This window comes from Trachemys scripta, chromosome 13 (genome assembly GCF_013100865.1).
Source record: "Trachemys scripta elegans isolate TJP31775 chromosome 13, CAS_Tse_1.0, whole genome shotgun sequence".
NCBI lineage: Eukaryota > Metazoa > Chordata > Testudines > Emydidae > Trachemys > Trachemys scripta.
In genome coordinates, this window is record NC_048310.1 from 20976945 (window position 1) to 20990063 (window position 13119).

The window sequence follows — 13119 nt, forward strand, 5'->3', positions numbered from 1 at the left end:
CTGAATTAGAAGGCAGGGCAATTGTAGCAACGCTCCCCTGATTTCAGTGCTCCAGATCAAACTGCCCTCTTAAAGCCCCTGCAAATCACAGAAGCAGGAAAAGTTCCTCTGAAGACAAGAGCTGAAGGTAGAGCTCCTGCTCAGAGATTCCAACCCCTTTACTAGCCGGAAAGTAGCACAAGACCAGCTGAAAATCTCTGCAGTGGTTAAGCTCCCTTAGAGTGGAAGCTGGGGGCTTGTGTCAAGTTCCAGTAAAGGCATGCTGCAGGGAGCTTTGTGGCAGACATCACTGGACCCACTTTGCAGCTGCTACTAGTCACTGATGTGGTGCCCTTGCCCCCCTTCTATTCTCTCTTCCTGTGCTAGTGGGTCCAACATCAACCAGCGGCTCTTTGTGGTAAGTGGCTCTAGCACCCATGCCCCTACCCTCCACAGTACGAAGTAGCTTACTAGTATGGGTTTTGAGCACCCCTTCTTAGGCTCTACAGTCTGGCTCCTGTGAACCTCTGCCACCTGGGCCCCCCATACTCACAGTGGGGAAGGGCCAGTATTTGCTCCTTGTTAAAAATAAACAGGCTCCCCTTGTCCCATTTCACTCTCATTTCTTGCAACAGAACATGCCTGACTGCCTGACTTTTGCATGCAGTTACCCATCTTTGCATGCTAATAGGGGGGCCTACATGGATTTGAGCATGCAAGTTGAGAAGCCCATTTGAAAGTGTGGCCTTGAACCTCTATTTCACACAGCACATTCCTTGCTAGTAAACATCTGAAGCCACTTTGAACTCTTTCTTTCTTACACACTCCAGATGAGTATTATAGGAAGAGCTAATGAACTAAAAGGGTTAACTATAATTTACAGCCTGTGTTGATAATAACAACAAGGAGTCTGGTGGCACCTTAAAGACTAACAGATTTATTTGGGCATAAGTTTTCGTGGGTAAAAACCGGTCCTCCTTTTCGCCACCTAGCGCTTCACAATGAGGCACTAGTCTCTCATATCTACTTAGATAAGGCTAACCTGACTGAAAGTCACACGCAGAGGTCACAGCCAAACTGAGGGTATTTAACGGAACTTTTTAAAAGGGGGAAAATAAGATGGCGTGACCGTCACCACTTCACACCCTGGAGTGTTTGGGGTTTAGAATATGAAGCCCTCCTGAGGGCTGCTTTGAAATGGGTTGCTCCGCAATGATGATAAAGTAAACAACATCAAACCTAGAGAGGCTTTTCTTGAGTGTTCACAGCAGCCCTAGCCTTGACAGAGAGTCTGGGCAGGTTCTTAATGACCTGCTTCAAACAGGAAAGTGTCAAGCAAGCAAAACCTTTTACAGGTGACTAAATACGAGTTGTTGTTTAAGGAAGTAAAAGGCTTCAAAATAAGCTTCTGTAGCCGTGAGCAGAGCTTTCATTGAGACCTGCTTTGTGAATTCTGTTTGTGCTTAAGAACCTGGGCCAAAGCCCATTGGAATCAATTGAAAGACTCCCAGGATATGACTACACTGCAATAAAACTGGTGACCGGCCTGTGTCCGCTGACTCAGGCTTGTGGGGCTCGGGCTGTGGGGCTGTAAAATAGCAGCGTAGGCGTTTGGACTTGAGCAGGAGCCTGGGCTCTGGGATCCCACCATGGGGGAGGCTCAGTTTGGTCTAATTTGTTACAGAGCCTATGATTTTTACAGGGTTTGTGTTTAGACTTATCTCAAGAGTTCCTCATGTATGTAATAGGAGAGGAGAATTCATTATGAATCCATCCAGGTGCAGCAGCCTTCCACTGGCTGGGTACCTCATGGATGGGAACGGCTAGGAAAGGGTCATGAAATCTGGGGCCCAATTAGAGAAGATGCAGATCAAATTTGGACTTTTGGCAAGATCTTGCTTCTCACCTTGCTCTCACTTCTTTTTATACATGCCTGGCTTCTCTCGCAAGGAGAGAGCTAAATTAAGTAAGCTCCCTTGTGCGATTTGTTTGATGCCACTGCTGCTTGGCACTAGGTGCCACTGACCACTGATGTGAGGCAATCCTTATCACCGGCATAGAAAGGCTGAGGTTACTGCACTCAGTCCCCCCTCAACCCCCACTCCCCCAGAGCCACTAACACCTGCAAAACATTTTTATGAATTCTCCTGAAATGTTACTGTGCCAGGACACGATTTTACTGATTCCAAGGGCCTGATTCTGTTCCCCTGGTCAAAACTCCTGCTAACTTGAAGTAGGATCTGGCTCCAAAACCAACTAATATAGGGTCCAGTTCTGAAAACACTACTGAACTTAGTACTTCTGTATTTAGAGCATAGAGAAGTCAATGGGATTACTCATGGTAGTAAATTACTACTACATTACTATTCTCAGGAGTAAGTGTTTGCATGATCAGCCTTTAAGTCTATTAAACAATAAGTTAGTCTTAGCCTTAACTCCCTACTATATTACTACTGTCCCACTAGCATAACAATGTGTAACAAACTCTGTTGTAACTGGGTTTCCTCCACTTTTGTCACCTGTGGGGAGAAAAATAGTTAAAGATGGGAGAGCCCAAGTTAAAACTTTAGGCCTGGTCTACACTGGGGGGGAAATCGATCTAACTTACGCAACTTCAGCTAAATGAATAACATAGCTGAAGTTGACGTTCTTAGATCGACTTACCATGGTGTCTTCACCGTGGTGAGTCAACTGCTGCCGCTCCCCCATCGATTCCGCCTGCGCCTCTCGTGGCAGTGGAGTACAGGAGTCGACGGGAGAACACTCGGGGGTCAATTTATCACGTCTAGACTAGATGTGATAAATCAATGCCCGCTGGATTGATCATTGCCGGTCGATCCAGCGGGTAGTGTAGACATACCCTAAGTGTGTCTTCTCCCGTAGCTTTCCAAGGTGGAGAGCATCACAAGTACCAGCTCGTGGAACCCGACTATGGTAGTTAGTCCTTCAGCTGGAGTCTCCCTAATGACAGCATGTTGTGCTTGCTATGTAATAAGCTATATCAAACAACCACTGTAGAACAGATCTAGTTTTGTACAGTTTTTTAGATGCACTATATAGTATTGACTACATCGAACCCCGACTGCAGTGTGGACAGTTTCTATACGTCTGTACATGGAAAGGGTTTCACTGTGAACATACATAATGAGCCGATTAGTTCTACACAGATGCAGCATTGTTACTGAGTTATGTTTATTCAAGTTCTATAGTGTAACATTCCTTGCTTTCTTGCTTCACTTGTTTCAGGCTTAGATAAGATTGAAGTACAGGTCTGTCTCATCTTACGCCGGCGCTCCGTTCCGTGGTTAGCGTGTAAAGCGAAAACCGCGTATAGTCAAAATCCCATTGAGTTCAATGGCGGGCGAAATCGCCTGCACTACAGGTATAGTATTAAAACTGTTGTTTTTCTCTCTTTTTTTTTTTTTTTTTGGTTTTTGCAAAGTTGTAAAGTTGAAATCGCGCATGTTAAATGCGCGTAAGATGCGACAGACCTGTAATACTGGATTCAAACGATAAATAAGGCTGTTTGATTGTACTATGTTTTGCAGCAAAAGACAAGAAAAAAGGGGAAACCCCCCCATAGCTTCAGATTATAAAACAACCTGAGTTGTAAAATGAGGCTGTCACATTTTGGGACTTGTAAACACGTTTACGTATTATACAGATACAGAGACGCCAACATCATTCTGCCAAATCTGTTTTTGAAACTGATTCCTAAGCGGAGTTTTCTGTTCCCTATATGATATTTGCAGTAGTAGTTGTGTAGTATTGGCACATCTCAGCAAGGTCTAAAGCAAAGGGGACTACTAGGGAGTCCACTTCTGCCAAGTGGTGAGCACTCAACACCCACTGATTAGCCATGAACTCCGAGGATGCTAGGATGCTCTTGGTTTTAGAATGAACATTGTAAGGTATGCTTGTTGCACAACAGTGAACTCCTTAAGTGGAGATACCAAGGGAAGGCACTAGATCAGGGGTTGGCAACCTCTGGCACGAGGCTCGGGCTGAGGGATGTGCTGACCGCCGCTTCCCGCCGCCCCCATTGGCCTGAAGCGGTGAACCGCGCCCAGTGGGAGCCACGATTGGCCGAACCTGCAGACACGGCAGGTAAACAAACCGGCCCAGCCCGCCAGGGTGCTTACCTTGGTGAGCCGCGTGCCAGAGGTTGCCAACCCCTGCACTAAATGGTGGCAACTGTTCTGCACTAAGCAACAAACCTCATGTTTCAGGTCTGAGAGAAGAGAGGTGGGAATGTTGCTAGGGAGATTGTTTCCTCTTTCAGGATGATGTTACGGAATTTTTGACAATTGTTTGGGACATTGATTTTATAAATGTCCCGAGAGAGATTTAACTTTCCAGAGGAATTAAAACATTTTAACCTCATATGTTTATTTGCCTGCACTGATTAAGACCAAATTATGCAGAGATCTGGGGTATGAACTCAGACCCTTCAACAAGGAGATTGAGATTGCTGTCAAGTACATAGTCCTATCAGGGTTCATCTTCCCTCATCTCATGAGAGGCACAAAAGGCCAACTACAACCCTGGTGTAGGCAGGAACAACTCCACTAAAGTCCAGAGAATCGCTCTAGCTTTTACTAAAGCTAAATTTGGCCCAAAGGCTATAATTTTGTCTCACCTTCTTATTAATCCTTCGATCCTTTCCACAGATCTCCGACTGGTCTGCAGAGTGCGTTCGTTCCCTAGAACGTCTAGTGGCTAGGAGTCCCAGTCATGGATCAGGACCCCATTGTACTAGTGCTGTACAAACCCAAAACAAAAAGAAAATCTCTTCCCCAAACAGCTTACAATCTAAGTACACAGGTAGTCATTTACTTGAAGGCATTTTTGATACCAATCGTATTGTACAGACATCCTGGACAACAAGGATTGGGTGGCTCTCAGATGTCATTTTGGGATTGAGAGTAAAATGACCAGAGTCCGTGAAATATTCCAAGTATCTCCTAAGAATATAAACATATTCCAGAATTATATCCCACGCCTACGTGTCCTGCTTTTAGACTTGGCTTGGGCGCACAGAATAGAGACACAAACACCTTTCCTCGCGGAGTGCTCATCACCCAGTATGAAGAATCCTATCAGACCTGTGTAACCAGGTCTGTCATCCAATAAACCTGCCCACCTGCTGTCGTAAATGTCAGTAATACGGACCAAATGCATTCTTCTTAACAGAAGAAAAACGGCAAAGATACCTGTACAATTTTTCATAATTAAACATACAACTACACATATAAAGATATGTTCACAGTGGTCAGATTTCTTACCAAAACGTTTTCCCCAGGGTCAAACATAATAAAAAGTCACAATGGCAGTGTCCTCACTGAGACTGATGATATTTAAAACAGGTGGAGATATTATTGTGCCAATCTATATGCCTCAGCAGAGCCATTCATAAGACAGCATGACAGAAAAAAGAGTTTGGTGCCAGAGCCATCAATCCTGCAAGAGGAAGTGGTGTGTGATATTATGAAAATGAAGCCCAGGAGAGCAGCAGGAGTAGATAACATGCCTGCAGAACTGTTAAAAGCGACTGGCAAACGTGGTACTGATCTTATGTGGAAAATCTGTAATGATGTATGGACAGAGGACTGGATGAAGGGAATTGTTCTGCCCTTCCCAAAGAAGGGAGACATAACAGAGAGTAGTAACTATTGTACCATCTCCCTGATACTGCACAAAAGCAAAGTTCTGCTCTGCATAATCCAGGATTACATGAAATGAAGGATTAAAGCAGAACTACCACCACAACAAGCTGGTTTCAGAGGGTCAAGGCACACACAACCAAATCTCAAATATCTGTCACATAAATGAAAAATGCAGAGAATACAATCACCCATTGATCAAGTGTTTCTTTCTCTACTCAGAAGTGTCTGATACCAACCGGTATCTTTGGAGGATACTGTTAGACATGGGGATTCCAAAGCATCTCATTGAACTCATCACAAGTCTCTACCACCAACAACAGACCACGATGCAAACAATGGTAGGCAACAGTGAATTCTCTTTTCCAGAAAATTTCAAAATTTGGGGGTGGAGTTCCAAATTGCAATGAAAACAAATTTCAAAATCCTCTATGAAATGGAATTCCCATTCTCTTACATCCTCTATTTGCTCACAGGATGCGTAGAGCAGCATCATTGAAAGCTTCCTCAAACCTTTATGCTGATGGCCTCAACTCTTTCTAGAAGACCCACTTCTTCGAACATGGCACTAAATGTATTGCCAATAGTGGGCATGGCTTTTTGAGGCGGATTTTAGGAGCTGGACTAAAGTCACTAATTAATTTCACATAGGGCACTGAATGTACATCAGATACTTTTTGTTCTCTTCTGACTCAGGCTGTGCTTGAATGAATGAGCCAATGATTATGAGCTTTATGGTGTTACCAATCTCTTGAGCCATCCAGTATCCCAAAGGTCTTCATCTAGATTGTACAACTGACGGGATACAACGTGGAAATTATATTACATTTTTGAGCTGATGATGAGTTTACAGATTAAGAAAACAGAATTTGTTTTCTAGACCTATTGGCTGGATTAAAAATCTTAAAACACTAGATAAACTTTGCTACCTAGAAAAAACAATTATGGGCACATTATAAATAAGCAGACACGCACACAAACGTGCAAACACACTGTGGCAGACTCTGATCATTAGTAACAATGGTGAAAAAAATCTAGGCTAACTCTCCATGTCAAAAGAATTACTCTGGATTTACACAGATGTAACTGAGGTCATAATCCATCCCAGTAACAACAATTTTATAAATCATAACACTACAAAGTATTCAATATATACATGAATTTACATTAATTTAATTTCAACTAAACTAGTTGGCTGTGTATTGTACTTATTAGAAGAACATTGTATGCCATGGTTTTTTATTTAATTTCTTAATTGCAGAAGAATTACTGTGTGTTGTGGTTCATGTAATCTGGGGGGTATCTCTGTACTTCAGAAAGAAAAGGGTTTGTGTCAAGGCGAAACTAAACACATCTGCAGTCAAAGTTTGTTTATAACTTCTGACACTGTTCAGTCAGTTATGCAGCCGTTTCACTAAACAAACAAGTAGAAAGCAGGTCAATGTCCAAACACTGGAGTGAAGCTTATTTAAGTTTCATGAAAACTGTTAAAGGAATAAAGCCTTAAGCAAAACAAATTGCTTCTGTAGCAAATGAAAACACATGTAACTCTCTGGACCTCATTCTTGTCTGGGTGTTATTCAATTGGCTGCCATTGCCTTCCACTAGGGCAATTTTGGGTCAGTGCCAGAATATAATACAGTAAATGACAATTTTGCTTTCTTGTAGTGGCATGTTTGTTGCAGAAGCAACAGCATGAATCTTTATGTGCATTGTTTTGTGTTCATACATTCTAGGTGCATGTCATAACCATCTCCCTTCAACATGGCAGAAGATGGAGACAGGAAACAAACTGAAACCTTATGATTAACCCATTAAATGGCAACATAAAGGGCACAGCTGGTTGAGCTGCTGCAATTTCTGTTCCTCTCTGGCCCTAGTTCAGCAAAGCATTTTAACCTAATATTCTCTAAGCATTATAGCCTTAGTTATCTATCTTAGGTACTTATATGGCCCCTCGATACTGTACGATCTGAGCACCCACCTCACAGGAAATTGAACCTAGGTCTCCTAAGTCCCAAGCTTGCACGTGAACAACTGGACCACCCTTCATCTCTAGAGCAGTGCTACCCTTCAAAAGGCTCCTGAACAGACAAGACAAGCCCACGAAAAAAACGCAGAAATTGGGTTTGTTTCTGGCTTAATTGGCTTATGAGTCGCTTGTTGGCTAGTATTTGGCTTGTTGCTTGCTGCTTCTTTTTTTTGATCAGCTCCCGGCAAGCAGAGGCAAGGAGGGAGAGAGTCAGGGGTGCACAGCAGGCCCACCACAGTCCCAGACTACACACTGGGGGGATCTAGTCACATAGAGTGCTGGGATTCTTAGGGATTGGCTTGTTTTGGCCTTGTTTCAAAATGGGATTAGCTTGATTTTTGGCTTATTGTGAAAGTCGGGGTGCTTATTTACCCTGTGAAAGTTGGCAACTGTGCTCCTGAAAAGAACCACTGGTCAAAAGAACCACTGGAATTGGAGCAAACCCTTTCTCATCCATTGCTCTTGCAAACTCCTGCATTTTCACACAGGTAATTGCACATATAAGCATATACGCAATCAGTCACCTGATGTGCACATGCAAATAACCATTTGTTCATACATTTTGCATGGACAACCTGCTGCAACACTCTTTGAAAACATGATCCTTTGATTTGATAGGTCTTCCTTCCAAACTAGAAAGCACAGTACAAAACACTCCATCTGATCATATTAAACATTTTCTACTTTAAAAAAATTCTATATATTGCCTTCTGACCTTTTTTTCCAGGTCAGCAAGAACTGGTCTACTATTAAAAATGGACAGAAAAAATTATTATTATTATGGAAGCCGGAGAAGTAAGAGTCTATTAATCCACTCTCTGCCAAAGCAGGATTGTTCCCTAAAGTACATTCTCGAATACTTTGTCCACTATAGATTCAAATGACTCAAGTGATTCACTAGTTTTATTACCAACAACTATATTGACTGAGATGTTGGTAACTTTATTGGTGACCAGAACAGTTAAGCTCAGCTATTTTGAATAAATTTTTATTTCCTCTCACTTGTTAATGGCTCTGCTTTCTCTCCAGTATTTATTTGCCTCCACTTATATTTGTAACCACTCCCTTTATAATGTCGAGTGTTTCTGAAAATCGCACTCTTAAAATATAAATCATTATCTCACAAAAACTAACGCAACTTGCTCATGTGACTATATTCCAATGGGAGTGGTATAGTATAGAACTACAGTAAAGAACAATATTATCAGACACATAGATAAATACATGGCTTTTAAAAGGAAGTCATGCCTCACTGGTCTATTAGAATTCTTTTGAGAGAGTCAACAAGCATGTGGATCAGAATGATCCAATCAACATTGTGTACTTGGATTGTCATAAAGCCTTTGACAAGGTCTCTCGCCAAAGGCTCTTAAGGAAATTAAGTAGCCATGGAATAAGAGGGATCTATCATGGATCAGTGACTGGTTGAAACATAGGAAACAAATGGTAGCAATCAATGGTCGGTTTTCATAATGGAGAGAGATGAACAGTGGAGTCCCCCAAGGATCTGTACTGGGACCTGTGCTGTTCAACAGATTCATTAATGATCTGGAAAGGGGGGTAAACAGTGAAGTGGCAAACTTGGCAGATGATACAAAATTATTCAAGATAGTAAAGCCCAAAGCAGACTACGAGAGGCTACAAAGGAATCTCGCAAAACTGCGTGACTGAACAACAAAATGGCAGATGAAATTCAACATTGAAAAAAATGATATCAACTATACATATACAATGATGGGTTCTAAATTAACTGTTAACACACACACCCCGTCCGCCCCCCAAGAATGAGATCTCGGAGTCACTATGATAGCTCTCTGAAAACTTCCACTCAATGCACAACAGTGATCAAAAAGACTAACACTATGTTAGAAATTACTAAGAAAGGGATAGAAACAGAAATTTTCATAATACCTCTATATAAATCCATGGTGTGCCCACACCTTGAATATTGTGCCTGGATCTGGTCATTCCCATCTCAAATAGGATGAAACTGGAAAATGTTCTGCGAAGGACAACACAGGTAATCAGGGGTATGGAATGGCTTCCATACCAAGAGAGACTTAAAAAAAAAGGCTGTTCAGATTAGAAAAGAGACAACTAAGAGGAAGTATGCTAGAGGTCTATACAATCATGAATGGTGTGGAAAAAGTGAATAGAGAAGTGCTAATTACCCTTTCACACAATACAAAAACCAGGAGTCACCCGATGAAATTAATAGGCAGCAGGTTTAATACAAACAAGAAGTACTTTTTTCACACAGTGCACAATTATCCCATGTAACTGATTGCCATGGGATGTTGTGATGGTCAAAAGTCTCTGGATAAGTTCACGGAGGATAGGTCCGTCAAAGGCTATTAGCCACAATGGTCAGGGACACAATCCCATGCTCAGGGTGACACTAAATCTTTGACTAACAGAAGTTGGCTATGGACCATAGGGGTGGGTCACTCCAAAACTGCCCTGTTCTGCACACTCCCCATGAAGTTTTGGTCTGGGCCAATGTCAAGACAAGATACTGGGCAAGATGAACCCATGGTCTACCGAGTATGGCCGCTAGGGTGTTCTTATGTTAAAGCACAGAGAGAGATGAGCATTACTTTTGTAAGCATTTCTAGCTAATATTAGGCAACATAGTCTAGGGGGTACACTATGTTTCTGGGAGCCAGGTCTTCCTGAGCATTCAAAAATCATGAGTCAGGCCCCAGAAATTTTGAGATTGGCTTAAAAATCATGAGGTTTTTTTAAATAGTAAAACTGGGATTCCTTTTAGTTGTCTTCTGGTTTCTGGGCCTCATAGTGCACTGTCAGGCTTTTCTCCACAAACAAGAGAACCAGAAACTTATGTTTTTAAAATAAAAGCTGAGATTCTTTGATGATCACATGCCTCCAGAAGGTGGGGCTTTAAGAAAATCACCAAATAGCCTGAGGCTTGCACTAAAACCCTAAGGACTGACAACACCATTTTTGGGGAGATCACTCACATGTGGAAAATGGGGGCAGTAATATCTGCTTCAAAGAGGTGTCATGAGGATTGGATGGTTAATATTTGTAAAGCCCTTTGAAGATGAAATTTGCTAATTATTAATTATTATTATTATTATGAGGAAGCCAATGTATCAAATTGTTTTACAAATAAATCTGCCCTTTACAGAAGCAGCATTTGAAGCACAAGATTGAGCTCTGGATTACTGAATGGTAAAGAAGAGGTTTTTAAACACAGCCATAAATCATTCCGAATGAAAATGATTCTGCTGCCAGCATTGCCTACAGCAAGTTGAGAGCAAGAACTCTGAAAATGATGACGTGTGTACCTCATGCTCTCCTGTCATGCCTTTCTCTGTCAGTCTCTCCTCCCTTCCTTTTCTGTGTGGAATTGTATGTAATCACCCTATAAACAGAGTTTGCCCTAACATATGGCTACATCATGGCTCCAGACCTGGCCATAGAGCCTGGACATAATCCTGTCTTAATTTCAGAACAGGGCACATGGCAACAGTGTTTAATGTAAGCAATAAGCATAGATAATCTCCCAAGTTAGGAATAAATTTGGTCTAAACATGCAGAAAACATATTTTAGGCTCTCGGGGCAAGTCCTAAGCCGGTGAAAATTGTCACAGTTTCATTGACTTTAACAGAACTACAACAGTTTACACAAATTGAGGATCTGGCCTCTTGCCTTTAGTGGATGTAGGATCAGATCCATCTTACACACAATATGACTGACTGGAATTCTTTGGTTAATTTCTCTTTCAGATTCAAAATGAGGGGAACAGTGTGTGTGTAAATGAGAAAACTAGTAAGAAAAGCAACCACTGATTTTCTGGTATATAGTGTCCTCTGTATACGAATAGAAACATGAGGTGACTTGGCTCTGTAGTATAGCATAATCTGGCAGTGAATGGGGTTCTTTTGGTCTCTTTTGGCTTGCTTTTGTGAGATTGTGTCACAACTAATTATTACCTATTTCTTCCAAAGATTAATCTCATTTCTGTACCATTATTTGCACCTAGCTCCTTATAAATTGGATCCAGCCATTGGCAATACACATTATTCAGGCCTGGTCTACACTACACAGTTAGGGAGAAAGAGGGGAACAGTGAGTGTAGCAACTGGCATAGCACTTGGAGGGAGGAGCACAGAGAGAGAAGAGTTTGGAGGAGGCACCAGAAAGCCAGTCTGTGTGCACATGGGTGGAATGCTAGCTGAAGTTGTTACACTTCTGTAATTAGATCTCTTAATAAAGAACCAGTTCACTTTTAGAAACATGGAGTCCTTCTGTGATTGCCCAGCATGCAATACATTAAAGAGAGTGGTAGTGATCAGTCTAGTGAGATCCACAGCAGGGAAGAAAGTGTGATTAAGAGGAAACAAAGCAACACCTAGAAACAGAGCAAACAGGCAAGGACTCACCTCACTGGGAATGCTGGATTTCCAGACCAAAAAACATGGCTAACCTGGAAAGAGGAATTAAGTCTGTGCACAGAGCTGACCATGGGGACAAAGGTGAGATTTACTGTCCCACTGGGGAACAAGGAAGAGAAGTGAGTGTGACACTTCAAGCCTCAAAGAGCATCTAGTCTAAAGACTGCAAAGACTTATGCATGTGCTTAACTTTACCTACTGCAAATAATGGGACTACTCACATGTACAGTTAAGTATGTGCAGGATCAGGGCCAAGGATGGGAGACAGGGAGTAATATTTGACTCTTGGGGCCAGGTTCGACTTGTGCGCCAGGCCTCCAGTGGTGAGAAGTCCACTTACAGAGGAGCTGCCCAGGACTCTCAATCCAATATGGGGCCAGATGTGACCAACTCAGCACAGAATGTGGATAAAGCCAAGGCACCCAAGAACCTCATTAATTCAGTTCACCCCAGACAGCCTCAGTCAGTGAGGATCCAATGGAGCCTTGTCAATAGATTAGCGTTATTTTCCTTTGGTAGAAGGTATTTCTCCGGAGCCAATCCCTAGTCTGGACCAGCAGCCCCTGTACCCAGACCTGCGACTCAAGTCACTCGTCTTTCTTGCCTTTTTAACTGTCATAGAAATGGAAACTCTGAGTTTATTGTTGATGTAACTGAGGAACTAAAACCCTGGAGCTGCTTTACCAAAGTGCTGTCCACAGTGAGGTGGCCTTTTCATCCTCCCTGTATGAAAAAGTAACTCATCTGGTGAGGCAGATTGCTCTGAAACCTCTTGTTCCACTTGTTTCATACTTGGGGAGGAAGGGGAGGAGGTCAGGGGAGATTACAGGATTTCTCTTACTTTCTCTGCTCAAGTACTGCTCAACTGACCAGAGTCTGAGCCGTATGGATTCTGGTCACAGTTTCCTTCCCCTACATTCAGCCACTCCCATCCCATCCCCCATTTGATGTCAGGTTAATTCAGTGCCTGACTGGTAAACCTGGAGATTAAAGTCCTCTTTCCACAGAACAGCTGCAACATGG

The 13119-nt window shown here is 42.4% G+C and overlaps 1 long non-coding RNA gene across 11 annotated transcripts in view; it reads right to left on the minus strand.

The window, feature by feature from the left end:
- Positions 1-13119, minus strand: part of LOC117886420 — a 200210-nt gene that overhangs the window by 6155 nt on the left and 180936 nt on the right. For 10 of the 11 annotated variants that reach the window (XR_004647967.1, XR_004647969.1, XR_004647968.1 and 7 more), the window contains one exon: positions 9586-9676. The exons of the other annotated variant lie outside the window; for it this stretch is intronic. This is a non-coding gene — a long non-coding RNA (uncharacterized LOC117886420). The remainder of the gene's footprint in view (positions 1-9585; positions 9677-13119) is intronic. 11 annotated transcript variants of the gene reach the window in all.